The sequence below is a fragment of the Thalassophryne amazonica genome, chromosome 10 (genome assembly GCF_902500255.1).
Source record: "Thalassophryne amazonica chromosome 10, fThaAma1.1, whole genome shotgun sequence".
Taxonomy (NCBI): Eukaryota; Metazoa; Chordata; class Actinopteri; order Batrachoidiformes; family Batrachoididae; genus Thalassophryne; species Thalassophryne amazonica.
The window spans coordinates 87,296,528-87,316,301 of record NC_047112.1 but is presented as its reverse complement, the minus strand read 5'-3'; the positions used below and the strand labels follow the sequence as shown (position 1 = coordinate 87,316,301).

Below are 19,774 nucleotides of genomic sequence, written 5' to 3'. Positions count from 1 at the left end.
TCACAAAGCCGGGTTCCCCTTACCCCCCCCCCCCCCCCCCATCCCCACACTGCTGAACTGTCCTTATTTTCAGGTTTCAAAGTGTGTGTGTGTGTGTGTGTGTGTGTGTGTGTGTGTGTGTGTGTGTGTGTGTGTGTGTGTGTGTGTGTGTGTGTGTGTGTGTGCAATGCGAAATGACTGAAGGGAAAATGTAGGAGACTGAATGGAAACAAGAGGTCTCATGTCCCGCCAAACTTTTCTCACAGAATCTGACAAATGTCTAGTATTTTGCCAGTGTCGGCACCAGGAAATTTTTGTGGGGGGGGGGCTGGGGTAAAAGTTGGAGGGCCTCCACAAAATGTCGTTGAAATGCACAATATGTTGTGTGTTGGGGGGGGGGTTTGGCTGGCCAAGATATTGTTTGTGTGTTTTGTGTATACTTCGGGTGGTTTGTGGGGGGCGTGTCTGAGGCTGTGATGATGGATGAAGCATCTCTCACCCTCCACTGTCATCATGCCAACCCCATGCACCTGATCAGCAGTTCACGTGCAGTTCCAAAGGACTTCCAGCTGAAGTAGATATCCTAATGATGTACTACATTTAAGCCATGACTGCTCTGTGTAAGGTGCTGGGGACTCAACCTTGTTACTTCTGTGTGATGACCGTTTGTCCAACACTGTGACGCCGAGGATCGCTCCAGGTTTGACGCACCGTGCCTGTTAAGGAGAAGGGTGAGGGACACGCTCCATCAGCACACCTCAGAGGTAACTAAAGCTTAAATGACTTTGAGTAATTAACAGTAGTAATTTGGCGTCTTGCACGCAGCAATATTTGAGCTACTCTGATAATTGTGTAAATTCGCTCTTCACAGCCGTGGCGTGCGGATTGATGGTCCTCCACAGGCTGTGAGAGCTGTCTCTTTAATTTGAGTCTGAAGTAGAACCTGAATGTGTTTGCTGATGGTGTGAATCCTAAACAGTATTTGTGTGAACAGTGACTTACCTCACCTCTCGTCCTTAACAGGCGCTGTCCGATTCATTAACCACCTGGGGGGGTGCCGGCGGGAATTTCTGGGTCCAGAACTGCCGGGCTCCAATCCCTTGGGCGCTAGGAAGAGCGCGTCATCCTCCACCCAGCCACGCCGTTAATTCACCTTTTGTTTATATATAGCACTTGTAAAATAAATCTGTTTTCTGGAACCGCTCTCTGTTTATTTAGCGCTGGGTCCCTGTCAGACGCTGGTTCGCTCCTCAACCCGCGTCCATACATAACACAATATATAGTAAATTGCTTTATAAATACCAAGGTATATGTTTTAGTCACCCGTGCTCCTCTAAAATGTGGTATCAATGCACACACACATCACTTAGAATCATGTGCTTTGTAATCCACAAACACAAATTTCTGATTTGTAACTTGTGTGTGGGTTTTTACAAATAAATTTTTATTTGCAAAACTAAAAATTCTGTTTGTGAAGGGTGATTCAGCATTGGTGGATCACCGAACACACACATTCATCACTTTGCTCAGCTACGCAATATTGAGACATTCTCAGTGTAAAACTGCAGTTGAGATCCACAAATATGTCAGTCGCTATTCAGAATTATTGGCAGAATTATTGGGGGGCTGAGGGGGAGCTTGGCTCATTATTGGGGGGGCTTAAGCCACCCCCCAAGCCCCCCCAGCTGTCCAGCTGTTCAAGAAAGTTGCTTAACTGTCGTCGGTATGCAAATGCATGAACCAGGCGACTGTAAATTCTAATTAGCTCATCCAGCCTGTAAGTATCAAGTGTCAATTTATGTAGCGGGAATGAGTTGTTGTGTTCAGAAGAAAAATCACTTTATTCACATTAATATGCAAATATATGCTGTAAACAACACTAAAGTCTGAGCAGCTCATTTGTTTCTCAAATTGGGTACCTATAGTGTAAGAATCAAGTGTCATTTCATGTATTGGTACGTTACTCTTTTCAAAAGACAAATGAATTTGTTCTCATTAATATGAAATTAAATAAATGCATTTAACAACCATTGTGTCTACTCAGCTTATCTACTTACCAATCGGGTACCCATGGTGCAAGTGTCATGTGTCATTCTGGATACTGTAGAGCAGTGTTGCCACAGTTACTTTGGAAAAAGTAATAAGATTACTCCTTGAAAAAGTAACTTACTTAACTCACATGTAATTAAGTTACATGTGAGTCTCAGTTACCCAATCATGACACTCACCTGTTTCCAGTTAACCAGTTCACCTCTGAAATGTCCCAAACAGTTGTTTTTTGAGCATTCATCAACTTTCCCAGTCTTTTGTTGCCCTGTCCCAACTTTTTTGAAATGTGTTGCAGGCATCCATTTCAAAATGAGCAAATATTTGCACAAAAACACCAAAGTCTATCAATTTGAACATTAACTATCTTGTCTTTGTGGTGTATTCACTTGAATATAGGTTGAAGAGGATTTGCAAATCATTGTATTCTGTTTTTATTTACATTTTACACAATGTCCCAACTTCATTGGAATTGGGGTTGTATTTTCAGCATAAAAATGACCACCATTTCCAAATGAACGAATCTATGAAAATGATTTTTAGACGGAATCAATGTCAATGACCCATATTACGCCCTTGATAAACTTTTTTGAAAAAGTTATCAGACAGTTTTTGTGAAATTTGCCTTTAAATATTCAAAATGGCTATTTTTGGCATAAATATAGCCACTATTTCCAAACAAACGAATCTGTGAATTTGATTTTTAGACGGGAACAATATCAATGACCCATATTACTCCCTTGACAAATTAAAAAAAAAAAAAAGCTATGACACAGTTTTTAGGAAAATTGCCTTTAAGTGCTCGAAATAGTTACTTTGGGCATAAACATGGCCACCATTTCCAAATAAACAAATTTACAAGTATGATTTTTAAATGGGAATAATATTAATGACCCATATTATGCCCTTGACAGATTTTAAAAAGTTATCATAGTTTTTGATAAAATTGCCTTTAAGTGCTCAAAATAACTGCTTTGGGCATAAAAAATGGCCGCAATTTCCAAACAAACAAATCTACGAATATGATTTTTAGACGGAAACAATGTCAATGACCCATATTACTCCCTTGACAAATTAAAAAAAAAAAAAAAAGCTATGACACAGTTTTTAAGAAAATTGCCTTTAAGTGCTCGAAATAGTTACTTTGGGCATAAACATGGCCACCATTTCCAAATAAACAAATTTACAAGTATGATTTTTAAATGGGAATAATATTAATGACCCATATTATGCCCTTGACAGATTTTAAAAAGTTATCATAGTTTTTGATAAAATTGCCTTTAAGTGCTCAAAATAACTGCTTTGGGCATAAAAAATGGCCGCAATTTCCAAACAAACAAATCTACGAATATGATTTTTAGACGGAAACAATGTCAATGACCCATATTACTCCCTTGACAAATTAAAAAAAAAAAAAAAGCTATGACACAGTTTTTAAGAAAATTGCCTTTAAGTGCTCGAAATAGTTACTTTGGGCATAAACATGGCCACCATTTCCAAATAAACAAATTTACAAGTATGATTTTTAAATGGGAATAATATTAATGACCCATATTATGCCCTTGACAGATTTTAAAAAGTTATCATAGTTTTTGATAAAATTGCCTTTAAGTGCTCAAAATAACTGCTTTGGGCATAAAAAATGGCCGCAATTTCCAAACAAACAAATCTACGAATATGATTTTTAGACGGAAACAATGTCAATGACCCATATTACTCCCTTGACAAATTAAAAAAAAAAAAAAAGCTATGACACAGTTTTTAAGAAAATTGCCTTTAAGTGCTCGAAATAGTTACTTTGGGCATAAACATGGCCACCATTTCCAAATAAACAAATTTACAAGTATGATTTTTAAATGGGAATAATATTAATGACCCATATTATGCCCTTGACAGATTTTAAAAAGTTATCATAGTTTTTGATAAAATTGCCTTTAAGTGCTCAAAATAACTGCTTTGGGCATAAAAAATGGCCGCAATTTCCAAACAAACAAATCTACGAATATGATTTTTAGACGGAAACAATGTCAATGACCCATATTACTCCCTTGACAAATTAAAAAAAAAAAAAAAAGCTATGACACAGTTTTTAAGAAAATTGCCTTTAAGTGCTCGAAATAGTTACTTTGGGCATAAACATGGCCACCATTTCCAAATAAACAAATTTACAAGTATGATTTTTAAATGGGAATAATACTAATGACCCATATTATGCCCTTGACAGATTTTAAAAAGTTATCATAGTTTTTAATAAAATTGCCTTTAAGTGCTCAAAATAACTGCTTTGGGCATAAAAATGGCCGCCATTTCCAAACAAACAAATCTACGAATGTGATTTTTAGACGGAAACAATGTCAATGACCCATATTACGCCCTTGATAAACTTTTTTTTTAAAAGTTATCAGACAGTTTTTGTGAAATGTGCCTTTAAATCCTCAAAATGGCTATTTTTGGCATAAAAATAGGCACTATTTCCAAACAAACGAATCTGTGAATATGATTTTTAGATGGGAACAATGTCAATGACCCATATTAGTAAAAAGTTATCAGTTTTTGAGATATTGCAATAAATGGATGATGATGCAGGCAACTACGATGGACGCCACGTCACGACATAGGGTTATCGGCCTATTTCCTGCTAACCCAAGAAGACTAGAAAGGGCATCATTATCGGCTGAACCAACCAGTAATGGGTCACTTGGATCACCATCTAGTTAAAGGTACTGAATGAAGTTACACAAAGTAAACAAAGCAGACAATTGAATGCTGACACCACAAACTGCCTAGGTGTCAACTCAGGTAACGTTTGAAGCTGTCACAGCAATAAATCTTCAGTTTCAACATAGTTATCAAAATCACTCACCACATGTAAAGTTATTCAAGAGACGCCCCCTGGATTCCATTTACAGTCATCACTTTTGCACCAAAACGCCAAGGCAATTCCTCATATGGGCTTGTCGACAAAAATATCTATTGTGTGGATATTTGCCTGACATCAAGATCTGTGCACATGAAACAGGCTGAAAAACCTGCAGTTGCTCAGCTTCGGCACAGAAGGATGAAATGTTGCAAAAGTTTAGGAAATTATATTATACACCAGCTTATTCTTATCCCAAAGCACATGTGGAAATGTACAGCATTTTTCACATACGTATGCATGTGTACTGTGCTATGCAAACATCAGTTATTATGTCTGAGAAGGACATAAAATAATTGGCATTTATTGATTTATTTTATTTATTTATTTGTCTATTAGCAACTTAGCTGCTGCATGGATTTTCACCAAATTTTCACCACAGATAGATATTAGAGCATGGAAGACTCTACTGAATTTTGGAGGTGATCCAGATCCAGATTCTTGATCAAGATTTCAATTTATATAGGCTTTGAATGACTATGTCAAAACTACTTAAAGGATTTCCACCAAATTTTCACCACACATTGGTGTTAGGCCTGGACAGACTCCATTAAATTTTGGAGGTGCTCTGGATCTGGATCCGAATTCTGCGTCAGGAGTTCACTTTGTAGACTTTTAAGGATTACATCAAAACTACTGCACGGATATTTATGAAATTTTCACCACAGATAGATATTAGGTAATGGAAGATTACATTCAATTTTGGATGTGATCCAGATCTGGATTCTGGATCAAGATTTCACTTTATATAGGGTTTGAAGGATTACATCAAAACTACTCCACAGATTCTCACCAATTTTGCACCACAGATAGATATTAGGTCATGGAAGACTCCACTGAATTTTGGTGGTGATCTGGATCCGGATTCTGTCTCAGGGTCCGTATCAATATGTAGGTTCTGCAGCAGAACAATATGACATCACAATGTAAAACCAAGATCAGGAAAACACTATTTTGTTTCAGCTTGTGAATTAAATATCAGATGCAACATCTTGATCAGTCGGACCATTCTGGATCAGTATGCAATTATTGCATTGTGTTGTGGAATCCGGATCCAGGTAAAGTCCGGGTCATGATGTCAATAATATATCTTTTATTTTGAGTACTCGTGAACCCTTGGCAGACGTCAGAAATCTCAGATTGCTCTTGTTATTTTAATTTTTAATATTTTTTACATTAAACAGAAAACAAACGAAGGAAATATATGAGGTCTATTAGAAAAGTATCCGACCTTATTATTTTTTTTAAAAACCATATGGATTTGAATCACGTGTGATTGCATCAGACAAGCTTGAACCCTTGTGCGCATGCGTGAGTTTTTTCATGCCTGTCGGTTGCGTCATTCGCCTGTGAGCAGGATTTGAGTGAGCAGTGGTCCACCTCCTCGGCGGATTTTTATTGCGAATAAATGTCTGAACGATTTGGAGCTTTGTTGCATCAATTTTTTTCCAGAAACTGTGAGAAACCTCCAGGTGGACACGTTCGAAAAATTAATATGGCTTTCAGGGACGATTTTATGGGATTAAACAGATTACGGAGTGTTACTGCCGCTTTAAGGACTGCCCACAACTGCTGAGAGCGCGGCACGCTCCCAGCCCCCACTGACAGGCTGACACCCCGCTGAAACAACTAGATCATTTCCAACATGAAGGCTTTGTTGATCCGGGACCTCGTCTGACTTTCACAAAAAGGCAGAAAATGTGGACATCAGCACTTTTCGGCACATTCCACCATTACAGGAGTTTTTTTTCATGGAAAGAAAAGTGGAGGGACGCGCCACGGAGCCGTTCATTACGCGGGACAAAACCACCTCGGTGTTGGTCTCACAGGACGGCTTTCAGGTGGATTTCAGACGGATTCTAGTTGCTTTCCAGTCGTGTGAATATCCGATTGTGATTGTGCATGAGCTGGACATGCCAGAACATGTCCCGTGAGGCTTCATCACGGCGTTGCTTTGCGCCGAGCGGCTGCACCACGACGCGCGGAACTCCTCCGCATGTCTGTCTTAATGTGCCGAAAAAGTGCTGATGTCCACGTCTTTTCACAATTCCTGTGCTAGTCAGATGACATACCGGATCAAGACAGCATCCAGTTTAAAAATGAACGGCACATTTCACTGTTACAGGAGTTTTTGTCATGGAAAGAGAAGCAGCTCCACCGCACGTTGCGGTGCAGCCACTCGGCGCAAAGAAACGCCATGATGAAGCCTCACGAGAGGGTGGACCACACCTCACTCAAAGCCTGCTCACAGGCAAATAACGCAACCGACAGGCATGAAAAAACTCACGCATGCGCATGAGGGTTCAAGCTTGTCTGACGCAATCACACGTGATTCAAATCCATATGGTTTTTTAAAAAAATAATAAGGTCAGATACTTTTCTAATAGACCTCGTATAAGTGATCCAGCTTTGCTGGTTTGACTGATTGGCTGCTTCGTGCTTTTCAATGTTTCCTGAACCACAGCTAGCCCTGATCCGCTCCCCATCTTCCTATTTGGCTTCACCTTTATCTTCCTGTCTCTCCTACTACAGCCTGTCTTTCTTTCTCGTCCCATAGGATGTTCCACCTCTCCAGATGTGCTACGCTGCTGTCAAAGCTTTAGAAGTCTCAGTGTGGACACTATTCCTCTGATCTCTGAAAAGACTGGAGGATAGTCTGAAATCTTCCATTTAACCTTCTTGTCTTCCTTCTTCCCCATTCAAATCTCTTTTTCCATCCAATTTTCTCCATGCCACTCGTGCTGTCACATGGTCTTCGGGGGAAAAGGGAGGACGTTTGTGCATGTCTATATTTTGTGACTTGTGACCGTGGGTGGTTGTATAGTGAGACCGATTTCGGTTTTGTGGTTGTTAATATTAGTCAAGAAGGCCAACATATCAAATTTTCAAAACCACTTCTGAATGGGTGGATTTGTGTATTGTTTCTTTTGCAAGAAATAGTCTCCAGGAAAGCAGGTCGCTCAGGTTTAGCATTAGTTTGGATGCACGGGTCAAAGTTAAAACAGAGATTACCAAAATAATCAATGAGTGAAACAAATGCAACATTTGTCTACATACATTCAACTATATATGTGTAAAGATTTTGAAATGAGTCATTGGCTTGTGTTCCTGATTTTGTTTCATCAAGACAGTCAATGTGTGCGTGTCCATGCACATAAATGCAAGAAGATTCTGCAGATGTGAATCTGAATATTTTACTTTCCTGGAGGGGTAATAATCCAAACACCTGAGTCAGTCGTGCACATGATTCCACACTTACAAAGGTGGTTTTAGCAGGGTGGCTGTGGGGGGGTAGCAACTGCCCCCTGGCTGTTAGAGTTTAGAGTCAGTGAATGAGAGTGATACAGGTGCAAATATGGCTGACTTGTTAAAGAATGTATTGGAATTCTGTTCATTTCAGATCATTACAAATACCTTGCTTTGAAAAGTACTACCAAGTAGTTAAGCAGTGAGAAAAAAGAAATCCTGTACACAGTTCATCCAGAAAGTATTCACAGTGCTTGACTTTTTCCACATTTTATGTTACACCCTTTTCCCAAAATGGAGTAAATTCATTGTGTTCCATCAATATTCTACTCACAACACCCCATAACGACGATATGAAAAACTTTTTTTTTTAAATAAAAAACTACGAAATCACATGTACAGAAGTCTTCACAGCCTTCGCTCAATACTTTGTTGATGCACCTTTGTCAGCAATTACAGCCTCAAGTCTTCTTGAATACGATGCCACAAGCTTGGTGCACCTGTCTTTGGCCAGTTTTGCTCATTCCTCTTTGCAGCACCTCTCATGCTCCATCAAGTTGGATAGGGAGTCTAGGTGCACAGCCATTTTCAGATCTCTCCAGAGATGTTCAGTCAGATTAAGGTCTGGGCTTTGGCTGGCCACTAAAGGACATTCACAGAGTTGTCCTGAAACCACTCCTTTGATATCTTGGCTGTGTGCTTAGGGTCATTGTCCTACTGAAAGATGATATGTCGCCCCAGTCTGTGGTCAAGAGTGCTCTGGAGCAGGTTTTCATCCAGAATGTCTCTGTACATTGCTGCATTCATCTTTCCCTCAATCCTGACTAGTCTCCCACTTCCTGATGCTGAAAAACATCCCCACAGCATGATGCTGCCACCACCATGCTTCACTGTATGGATGGTGCCTGATTTCCTCCAAACATGACGCCTGGCATTCACACCAAAGAGTTCAATCTTTGTCTCATTAGACCAGAGAATTTTGTTTCTCATGGTCTCAGAGTCCTTCACATCCCTTTTGGTAAACTCCAAGTGGGCTGCCATGTGCCTTTTACTAAGAAGTGCCTTCTGTCTGGCCACTCTACCACACAAGCCTGGAGCTCTGACAGAGTGACCGTCAGGTTCTTGGTCACATCCCTGACTCAGGCTCTTCCCCCCCAATCACTCAGTTAACACGGGGGCCAGGTGTAGGAAGAACTTCCATTTAGAAATGGAGGCCACTGTGCTCATTGGGACTTTCAAAGCAGCAGAAATGTTTCTGTACCCTTCCCCAGATTTGTGCCTTGAGACAATCCTGTCTCGGAGGTGTACACACAATTCCTTCGATTTCATGTTTGGTTTGTGCTCTGACATGCTCTGTCAACTGTGGGACCTTATATGTAGACAGGTGTGTTCCTTTCCAAATCATGTCCAATCAGCTGAATTTACCCCAGGTGAATGCCAGTTAAGTTGGAAAAACAACTCAGGGATGATCAGTAGAAACAGCTCAATTTTGAGCTTCATGGCAAAGACTGTGAATACTTGTGTCCCGTATTTCCTTGATTAAATGTCTGACCTTGTATAGGGGCCTGTCTCATTTAATGACTGTGTCAAAATTTCATCTAAAAAAAACAAAAAAAAAACAAAACGCTTGCCGTAAATAAGCGCCGGGCATTATGTGCATTAAAAAGGATAACATTTGGTTGAGTCACTCTTTTTTCAGTCTGCTGTGGATTTGTACCTTTGCGTCTCCCTTTTAATGTTGTCTGTCGCATCTTAATGTAATTTACCACAGGAACAGTGGCTTTTTCTGGATCAGTTTGTCCCTCAATGATCTCTACTTCTTTATACAAACATCAACCCTCAAACCAATGGAATGGTGCATGCAGTTTTCCTCCATGAATTGTAGGTCATTTGAGCGTCTTTTTCTGACTCCATGTTGTGAAGTTGAAGTTGGTCATATTTGCAGACTTTTCTGTCAAATGTATTTGATCCATGATTGAAATGTAATCTTCGTGCACACTGCAAAAACTATTAAAATATGATGGGAGAGGAAGGAGTGACAAAGTAAAAGTGACCAATCACAGCCTTTGTGGTCTTTGCTATTTAGCAGGGGCACATCAGACTCCAGAGAGGGTTCGCAGCCACGCAGAGGGCTCTGATCTAAAGCGGTTGTCTTTGGTTCACCACACCCAGGGACATGTGTGAAACATAACACCATATTACAGTGCAGGCAGTAAGCAGCATTTTATTAATAATTGTCAGCCTTGAATTACGGTCTGCGTCACTTAGGTGCTGAGTCTGAACACAGTTTGAAAAAATAAACACTCAGGCTTTTAGTCAAGGAAATACAGTACATGTGATTTTTTTCAGTTTTAAAAATCTAAAAACAAAGAAAAAGTTGACATTGTCATTATGGGGTATTGTGTGTAGAAATTTGTTGAAAAGAAATTAATTTAATCCATTTTGGAATAAGGCTGTAACATAACAAAATGTGAAAAAGTGAAGTGCTGTGAATACTTTCTGGATGCACCGTAGAACAAAAAAGAGATGCATCAATAATCATCTTAGAACTGAATCATAATCAAATTTCCACTCCTAATAACTACTCTACCCTGCTGATGAAAAAATGACTGCAAGTAGAAATAATGTCATGCATTCTTTAGCAAAGTGCATGTGCCGTGCACAGTGATCCATTTTCATCCATCGGCGCGGTTCCCTCCTTCATCAATCTGTCCAACCTGCCATATTTTGCAGTCCTCTCTTGCCACTGTCTTTCACAGTATCCTTCCTGTGTTTCTGCCCACTATCTCGTCCTTCCTCGTTCTCTGTGGTTTCCTCTTCCATGCATACCTGCAGTTTACCGTCTCTATCTGTGCCGAGCCCTCCTGTCCATCTGCCTCCCACACTTCAATATCGCTGCCCCTTCTGCTATATCTCCCTCCTTCAGCATTAGCGTCCCTCGCTCGCTTTCTCCTCCCTCACCTTCCACCTCACTCTCAGTCTCTGTCTGTCTGACTAAGCTTGACTGAACAGATAAATCCTGGATGCTGATGTGGGCATGCATGCAGCACAGGCTCGCTCCCTCTCACTGCTGCGTCACACACAAACACACATGCATTGACACAAACACATCCACCTCATTCCATTATTGTGCTGCATAATGTGCATGTGCGTATGTGCACATGCAAGACAATTTCCAGATTTATATGATTGTTGATGAAAACATGAAGCTCACTCAGCCTTCTTGTACTTTCCCATTAAATATTGTTTTGCAAGATTAAGATTCCTCTAATGCACACACAAGAGAGGAACAGAGCAGGAAACGACAGCAACAGAAAGGGAAACCCGAAGCCAGCCAAAGAACAACAGACACAAGGAAAAAGATTTACACATATTATCCTGTAAAATGGGTCAAACTCTTAAAGGCAACAAATGCAGTGTGCTAATTGTTTGAGCACAGCTCTGTACTACTTGGTACATTGCAGTACTACAGTTTGGTCTGACAGTTACTTCATCACTGGACACACTGTAACTACATCAAACCTTAAGCCACAAACTATATAACATTAACCAGTGGATTTCCAAATGCCATATATCAACATTAAAGCTAAACGGATTGCGCCCCTTCAAACTTGTTCAATTATTGGCAAAGAATAAATGCCCGTAAATTTTAAATGAAACATTCCCAGATATCTGTAAATGACATAGTCTCCTCTGAAAAGCTGGAACAAGATTATCTTTGACCCAGATGCATCCTCAAGCACAGTTGCAGCAATCTGTTTCACCCAAAGTTTACTTTACGGCTTATTTATCAGATAATTTCAGCCATCAGACGTAAAGCAACGTAGGTCGTAATTACTACTTGGCTCACAGTACTTGAAAGGCAAGAGAGCTCGAAGAAAAGCCCCTGGCACAGCATACGTATGCTGCGTAACAGAGTCTGTCTGTCACGGATCGGGCTGCTGTCTCACGTGAGAACCCACTGCTAGACATGTGTCGCCTTCTACGCAAGACTCCATTATCAGCTATCAGATCTCAGACGTAGCGCAAATTAGGTTGCAATTAGTACTTGGCTGGATGACCGCTTAAAGAGCAGAAGCTTAGTAAATTTCTCATGTAGAACTGGAGTTGTATCAGAAAAAACATGCAACGCAATGCCAAATCCCAAAGCGGATCTATATTACGTAAATCCATTGTGATGATCGAGAACAACTTGGCGGGTGTGTGTGTGTGTGTGTGTGTGTGTGTGTGTGTGTGTGTGTGTGTGTGTGTGTGTGTGTGTGTGTGTGTGTGTGTGTGTGTGTGTGTGTGTGTGGCTGAAAGACAAACAGCTTCAGTGTATGCTGTGAACTCCTTTGTGTGAACAGGGGTGCCAAAAAGGGAAGTATAAGGAAAAGGAATATAGGGTTATACAATTCTAATATTATAATACAATTATAATACTGACAAAATAAAATGGGGGGGGGGGGGGGGGGGTGGCCCAGTAAGATTTCTTTTCATGGGGCTCAAAATCTCTGGCGGTGCCCCAGAGTGTGAATGAAGCTGAGATAGTGAAACACAGCAAAGGTCGGTGCAGACGGATCTTAAAGCACATTCCCATTTATGGAAAACAATGCATCCGTGAAAAACAAAGATTTCATGTTATCACATGAGATTTCATCATGTAGTATTTTTGGATGAGTCTGGATACATCTCTGAAGTCATGTGACACAGATAAAGCACCGCTACTGTACACTGATGTTAGATATATTAGTGTGTTTATGTATTATTTTGTATGCTTCGCTATTTGTTTTGGTATTAAGTAATCACTTTACTTAAATGATTATATTCTTAGTTTGAAATACTTTTAGTCTGTTATTTGTTTGTATGTGCATGTCAAACTGGGTTGAAGCGGTTAGAACAAAGAGAGTCAGGTTACAATATTAATCATACGTATGTCCCGTTATCACGCGGGTTATGGGTAGGGGGCGGGATCTCCCCTGAATGCCCACGGGGACAAATAAGGGAATGATTTTGCAAAATAAGCTCTGCCTTTGTTACGCCCATGTTGTGCTTTATAAAAAGTGTTTTTGTCCATTAGTCGGGGTTCTGAATGGATGGATCTCCTGCGTGAGAGACGTTCTTCAGAATCCAGGCCTGTTTTTCCACTGTGACTTTGAATAAATTTAATAGCGCAAACGGAGTGGCTATATGCTCAACCGTTGGTTCAATAAAGTAAATATGCGAGCATATACGCCCAACCACAACCGACCAATGAGCGCGCTTGTAAGTTCACTTCCGGTTTCAACGCGGGGGGAAGAAAGGCCAATACTTTCTCACTGGCTGCGGGAGGGTTCGCAGCCTGCGGAGGGGCTGTGATCTAAAGTGATTCTGTTTTCCTCATCACACCCAGGGAACTGGGTGTGAAGACATTATATTTATCTGCCCAACGGTTGGGCGAATAAGGTAAGACATTATATTTATCTGCCCAACGGATGGGCGAATAAGGTAAGACATTATATTTATCTGCCCAAGGGTTGGGCGAATAAGGTAAGACATTATATTTATTTGCCCAACGGATGGGCGAATAAGGTAAGACATTATATTTATCTGCCAAAGGGTTGGGCGAATATGGTAAGACATTATATTTATCTGCCCAAGGGTTGGGCGAATAAGGTAAGACATTATATTTATCTGCCCAACGGTTGGACGAATAAGGTAAGACAATATATTTATCTGCCCAGCGGTTGGGCGAATAAGGTAAGACATTATATTTATGTGCCCAAGGGTTGGGCGAATAAGGTAAGACATTATATTTATTTGCCCAACGGATGGGCGAATAAGGTAAGACATTATATTTATCTGCCCAAGGGTTGGGCGAATATGGTAAGACATTATATTTATCTGCCCAAGGGTTGGGCGAATAAGGTAAGACATTATATTTATCTGCCCAACGGTTGGACGAATAAGGTAAGACAATATATTTATCTGCCCAGCGGTTGGGCGAATAAGGTAAGACATTATATTTATGTGCCCAAGGGTTGGACGAATAAGGTAAGTCATTATATTTATCTGCCCAACGGACGGGCGAATAAGGTAAGACATTATATTTATCTGCCCAACGGCTGGACGAATAAGGTAAGACATTATATTTATCAGCCCAACGGATGGGCGAATAAGGTAAGACATTATATTTATCTGCCCAACGGTTGGACGAATAAGGTAAGACATTATATTTATGTGCCCAAGGGTTGGGCGAATAAGGTAAGACATTGTATTTATCTGCCCAACAGTTGGACGAATAAGGTAAGACATTATATTTATCAGTCCAACGGATGGGCGAATAAGGTAAGACATTATATTTATCTGCCCAAGGGTTGGGCGAATAAGGTAAGACATTATATTTATCTGCCCAACGGTTGGACGAATAAGGTAAGACAATATATTTATCTGCCCAGCGGTTGGGCGAGTAAGGTAAGACATTATATTTATCTGCCCAACGGTTGGACGAATAAGGTAAGACATTATATTTATCAGCCCAACGGATGAGTGAATACGGTAAGACATTATATTTATCTGCCCAAGGGTTGGGCGAATAAGGTAAGACATTATATTTATCTGCCCAATGAATGGGCGAATAAGGTAAGACATTATATTTATCTGCCCAACGGTTGGGCGAATAAGGTAAGACATTATATTTATCTGCCCAACGGTTGGACGAATAAGGTAAGTCATTATATTTATCTGCCCAACGGTTGGGCGAATAAGGTAAGACATTATATTTATCTGCCCAACGGTTGGACGAATAAGGTTAGACATTATATTTATCTGCCCAAGGGTTGGGCGAATAAGGTAAGACATTATATTTATCTGCCCAACGAATGGGCGAATAAGGTAAGACATTATATTTATCTGCCCAACGGTTGGGCGAATACGGTAAGACATTATATTTATCTGCCCAACGGTTGGACGAATAAGGTAAGTCATTATATTTATCTGCCCAACGGTTGGGCGAATAAGGTAAGACATTATATTTATCTGCCCAACGGTTGGACGAATAAGGTTAGACATTATATTTATCTGCCCAAGGGTTGGGCGAATAAGGTAAGACATTATATTTATCTGCCCAACGAATGGGCGAATAAGGTAAGACATTATATTTATCTGCCCAACGGTTGGGCGAATACGGTAAGACATTATATTTATCTGCCCAAGGGTTGGGCGAATATGGTAAGACATTATATTTATCTGCCCAAGGGTTGGGCGAATAAGGTAAGACATTATATTTATCTGCCCAACGGTTGGACGAATAAGGTAAGACAATATATTTATCTGCCCAGCGGTTGGGCGAATAAGGTAAGACATTATATTTATGTGCCCAAGGGTTGGACGAATAAGGTAAGTCATTATATTTATCTGCCCAACGGATGGGCGAATAAGGTAAGACATTATATTTATCTGCCCAAGGGTTGGGCGAATAAGGTAAGACATTATATTTATCTGCCCAACGAATGGGCGAATAAGGTAAGACATTATATTTATGTGCCCAAGGGTTGGGCGAATAAGGTAAGACATTATATTTATCTGCCCAACAGTTGGACGAATAAGGTAAGACATTATATTTATCAGCCCAACGGATGAGTGAATACGGTAAGACATTATATTTATCTGCCCAAGGGTTGGGCGAATAAGGTAAGACATTATATTTATCTGCCCAACGGTTGGGCGAATAAGGTAAGACATTATATTTATCTGCCCAACGGTTGGGCGAATAAGGTAAGACATTATATTTATCTGCCCAAGGGATGGGCGAATAAGGTAAGACATATTTATCTGCCCAAGGGTTGGGCGAATAAGGTAAGACATTATATTTATCTGCCCAACAAATGGGTGAATAAGGTAAGACATTATATTTATCTGCCCAACGGTTGGACGAATAAGGTAAGATATTATATTTATGTGCCCAAGGGTTGGGCGAATAAGGTAAGACATTATATTTATCTGCCCAACGTTTGGACGAATAAGGTAAGTCATTATATTTATCTGCCCAACGGACGGGCAAATAAGGTAAGACATTATATTTATCTGCCCAACGGTTGGACGAATAAGGTAAGATATTATATTTATGTGCCCAAGGGTTGGGCGAATAAGGTAAGACATTATATTTATCTGCCCAACAGTTGGACGAATAAGGTAAGACATTATATTTATCAGTCCAACGGATGGGCGAATAAGGTAACACATTATATTTATCTGCCCAACGGTTGGGCGAATAAGGTAAGACATTATATTTATCTGCCCAACGTTTGGACGAATAAGGTAAGCCATTATATTTATCTGCCCAATGGACGGGCGAATAAGGTAAGACATTATATTTATCTGCCCAACGGTTGGACGAATAAGGTAAGACATTATATTTATCAGCCCAACGGATGGGTGAATAAGGTAAGACATTATATTTATCTGCCCAAGGGTTGGGCGAATAAGGTAAGACATTATATTTATCTGCCCAAGGGTTGGGCGAATATGGTAAGACATTATATTTATCTGTCCAAGGGTTGGGCAAATAAGGTAAGACATTATATTTATCTGCCCAAGGGTTGGGCAAATAAGGTAAGACATTATATTTATCTGCCCAACGGTTGGACGAATAAGGTAAGACAATATATTTATCTGCCCAGCGGTTGGGCGAATAAGGTAAGACATTATATTTATGTGCCCAAGGGTTGGACGAATAAGGTAAGTCATTATATTTATCTGCTCAGCGGACGGGCGAATAAGGTAAGACATTATATTTATCTGCCCAACGGATGGGCGAATAAGGTAAGACATTATATTTATCTGCCCAACGAATGGGCGAATAAGGTAAGACATTATATTTATCTGCCCAACGTTTGGGCGAATACGGTAAGACATTATATTTATCTGCCCAACGGTTGGGCGAATAAGGTAAGACATTATATTTATCTGCCCAACGGATGGGCGAATAAGGTAAGACATATTTATCTGCCCAAGGGTTGGGCGAATAAGGTAAGACATTATATTTATCTGCCCAACAAATGGGTGAATAAGGTAAGACATTATATTTATCTGCCCAACGGCTGGACGAATAAGGTAAGTCATTATATTTATCTGCCCAACGGACGGGCGAATAAGGTAAGACATTATATTTATCTGCCCAACGGCTGGACGAATAAGGTAAGACATTATATTTATCTGCCCAAGGGTTGGGCGAATAAGGTAAGACATTATATTTATCTGCCCAACGGTTGGACAAATAAGGTAAGATATTATATTTATGTGCCCAAGGGTTGGGCGAATAAGGTAAGACATTATATTTATCTGCCCAACGTTTGGACGAATAAGATAAGTCATTATATTTATCTGCCCAACGGACGGGCGAATAAGGTAAGACATTATATTTATCTGCCCAACGGTTGGACGAATAAGGTAAGATATTATATTTATGTGCCCAAGGGTTGGGCGAATAAGGTAAGACATTATATTTATCTGCCCAACAGTTGGACGAATAAGGTAAGACATTATATTTATCAGTCCAACGGATGGGCGAATAAGGTAACACATTATATTTATCTGCCCAACGGTTGGGCGAATAAGGTAAGACATTATATTTATCTGCCCAACGTTTGGACGAATAAGGTAAGTCATTATATTTATCTGCCCAACGGACGGGCGAATAAGGTAAGACATTATATTTATCTGCCCAACGGTTGGACGAATAAGGTAAGACATTATATTTATCAGCCCAACGGATGGGTGAATAAGGTAAGACATTATATTTATCTGCCCAAGGGTTGGGCGAATAAGGTAAGACATTATATTTATCTGCCCAACGGTTGGACGAATAAGGTAAGACAATATATTTATCTGCCCAGCGGTTGGGCGAATAAGGTAAGACATTATATTTATGTGCCCAAAGGTTGGACGAATAAGGTAAGTCATTATATTTATCTGCCCACCGGATGGGCGAATAAGGTAAGACATATTTATCTGCCCAAGGGTTGGGCGAATAAGGTAAGACATTATATTTATCTGCCCAACAAATGGGTGAATAAGGTAAGACATTATATTTATGTGCCCAAGGGTTGGGCGAATAAGGTAAGACATTATATTTATCTGCCCAACAGTTGGACGAATAAGGTAAGACATTATATTTATCAGTCCAACGGATGGGCGAATAAGGTAAGACATTATATTTATCTGCCCAACAGTTGGATGAATAAGGTAAGTCATTATATTTATCTGCCCAATGGACGGGCAAATAAGGTAAGACATTATATTTATCTGCCCAACGGTTGGACGAATAAGGTAAGACATTATATTTATCAGCCCAACGGATGGGTGAATAAGGTAAGACATTATATTTATCTGCCCAAGGGTTGGGCGAATAAGGTAAGACATTATATTTATCTGCCCAACGAATGGGTGAATGAGGTAAGACATTATATTTATCTGCTCAACAGTTGGGCGAATAAGGTAAGACATTATATTTATCTGCCCACCAGTTGGGCGAATAAGGTAAGACATTATATTTATCTGCCCAACGGATGGGCGAATAAGGTAAGACATTATATTTATCTGCCCAACGGTTGGGCGAATAAGGTAAGACATTATATTTATCTGCCCAACGGATGGGCGAATAAGGTAAGACATTATATTTATCTGCCCAAGGGTTGGGCGAATATGGTAAGACATTATATTTATCTGCCCAAGAGTTGGGCAAATAAGGTAAGACATTATATTTATCTGCCCAACGGTTGGACGAATAAGGTAAGACAATATATTTATCTGCCCAGCGGTTGGGCGAATAAGGTAAGACATTATATTTTTCTGCCCAACGACTGGGCAAATAAGGTAAGACATTATATTTATCTGCCCAGCGGTTGGGCGAATAAGTTAAGACATTATATTTATCTGCCCAACAAATGGGTGAATAAGGTAAGACATTATATTTATCTGCCCAACGAATGGGCGAATAAGGTAAGACATTATATTTATCTGCCCAACGGTTGGGCGAATACGGTAAGACATTATATTTTTCTGCCCAACGACTGGGCAAATAAGGTAAGACATTATATTTATCTGCCCAGCGGTTGGGCAAATAAGGTAAGACATTATATTTATCTGCTCAACAGTTGTGCAAATAAGGTAAGACATTATATTTATCTGCCCAGCGGTTGGGCGAATAAGGTAAGACATTATATTTATCTGCTCAACAGTTGTGCAAATAAGGTAAGACATTATATTTATCTGCCCAACGGATGGGCGAATAAGGTAAGACATTATATTTATCTGCCCGACGGTTGGGCGAATAAGGTAAGACATTATATTTATCTGCCCGACGGTTGGGCGAATACGGTAAGACATTATATTTATCTGCCCGACAGTTGGGCGAATAAGGTAAGACATTATATTTATCTGCCCAAGGGATGGGCGAATAAGGTAAGACATATTTATCTGCCCAAGGGTTGGGCGAATAAGGTAAGACATTATATTTATCTGCCCAACAAATGGGTGAATAAGGTAAGACATTATATTTATCTGCCCAACGGTTGGACGAATAAGGTAAGATATTATATTTATGTGCCCAAGGGTTGGGCGAATAAG

At 40.1% G+C, this 19,774-nt stretch overlaps 1 protein-coding gene across 1 annotated transcript in view; it reads right to left on the bottom strand.

Moving 5' to 3' along the window:
• dab1a (DAB adaptor protein 1a) overlaps window positions 1-19,774 on the bottom strand; it is a 929,000-nt gene that overhangs the window by 299,594 nt on the left and 609,632 nt on the right. The gene's annotated exons all lie outside the window — the stretch shown is intronic.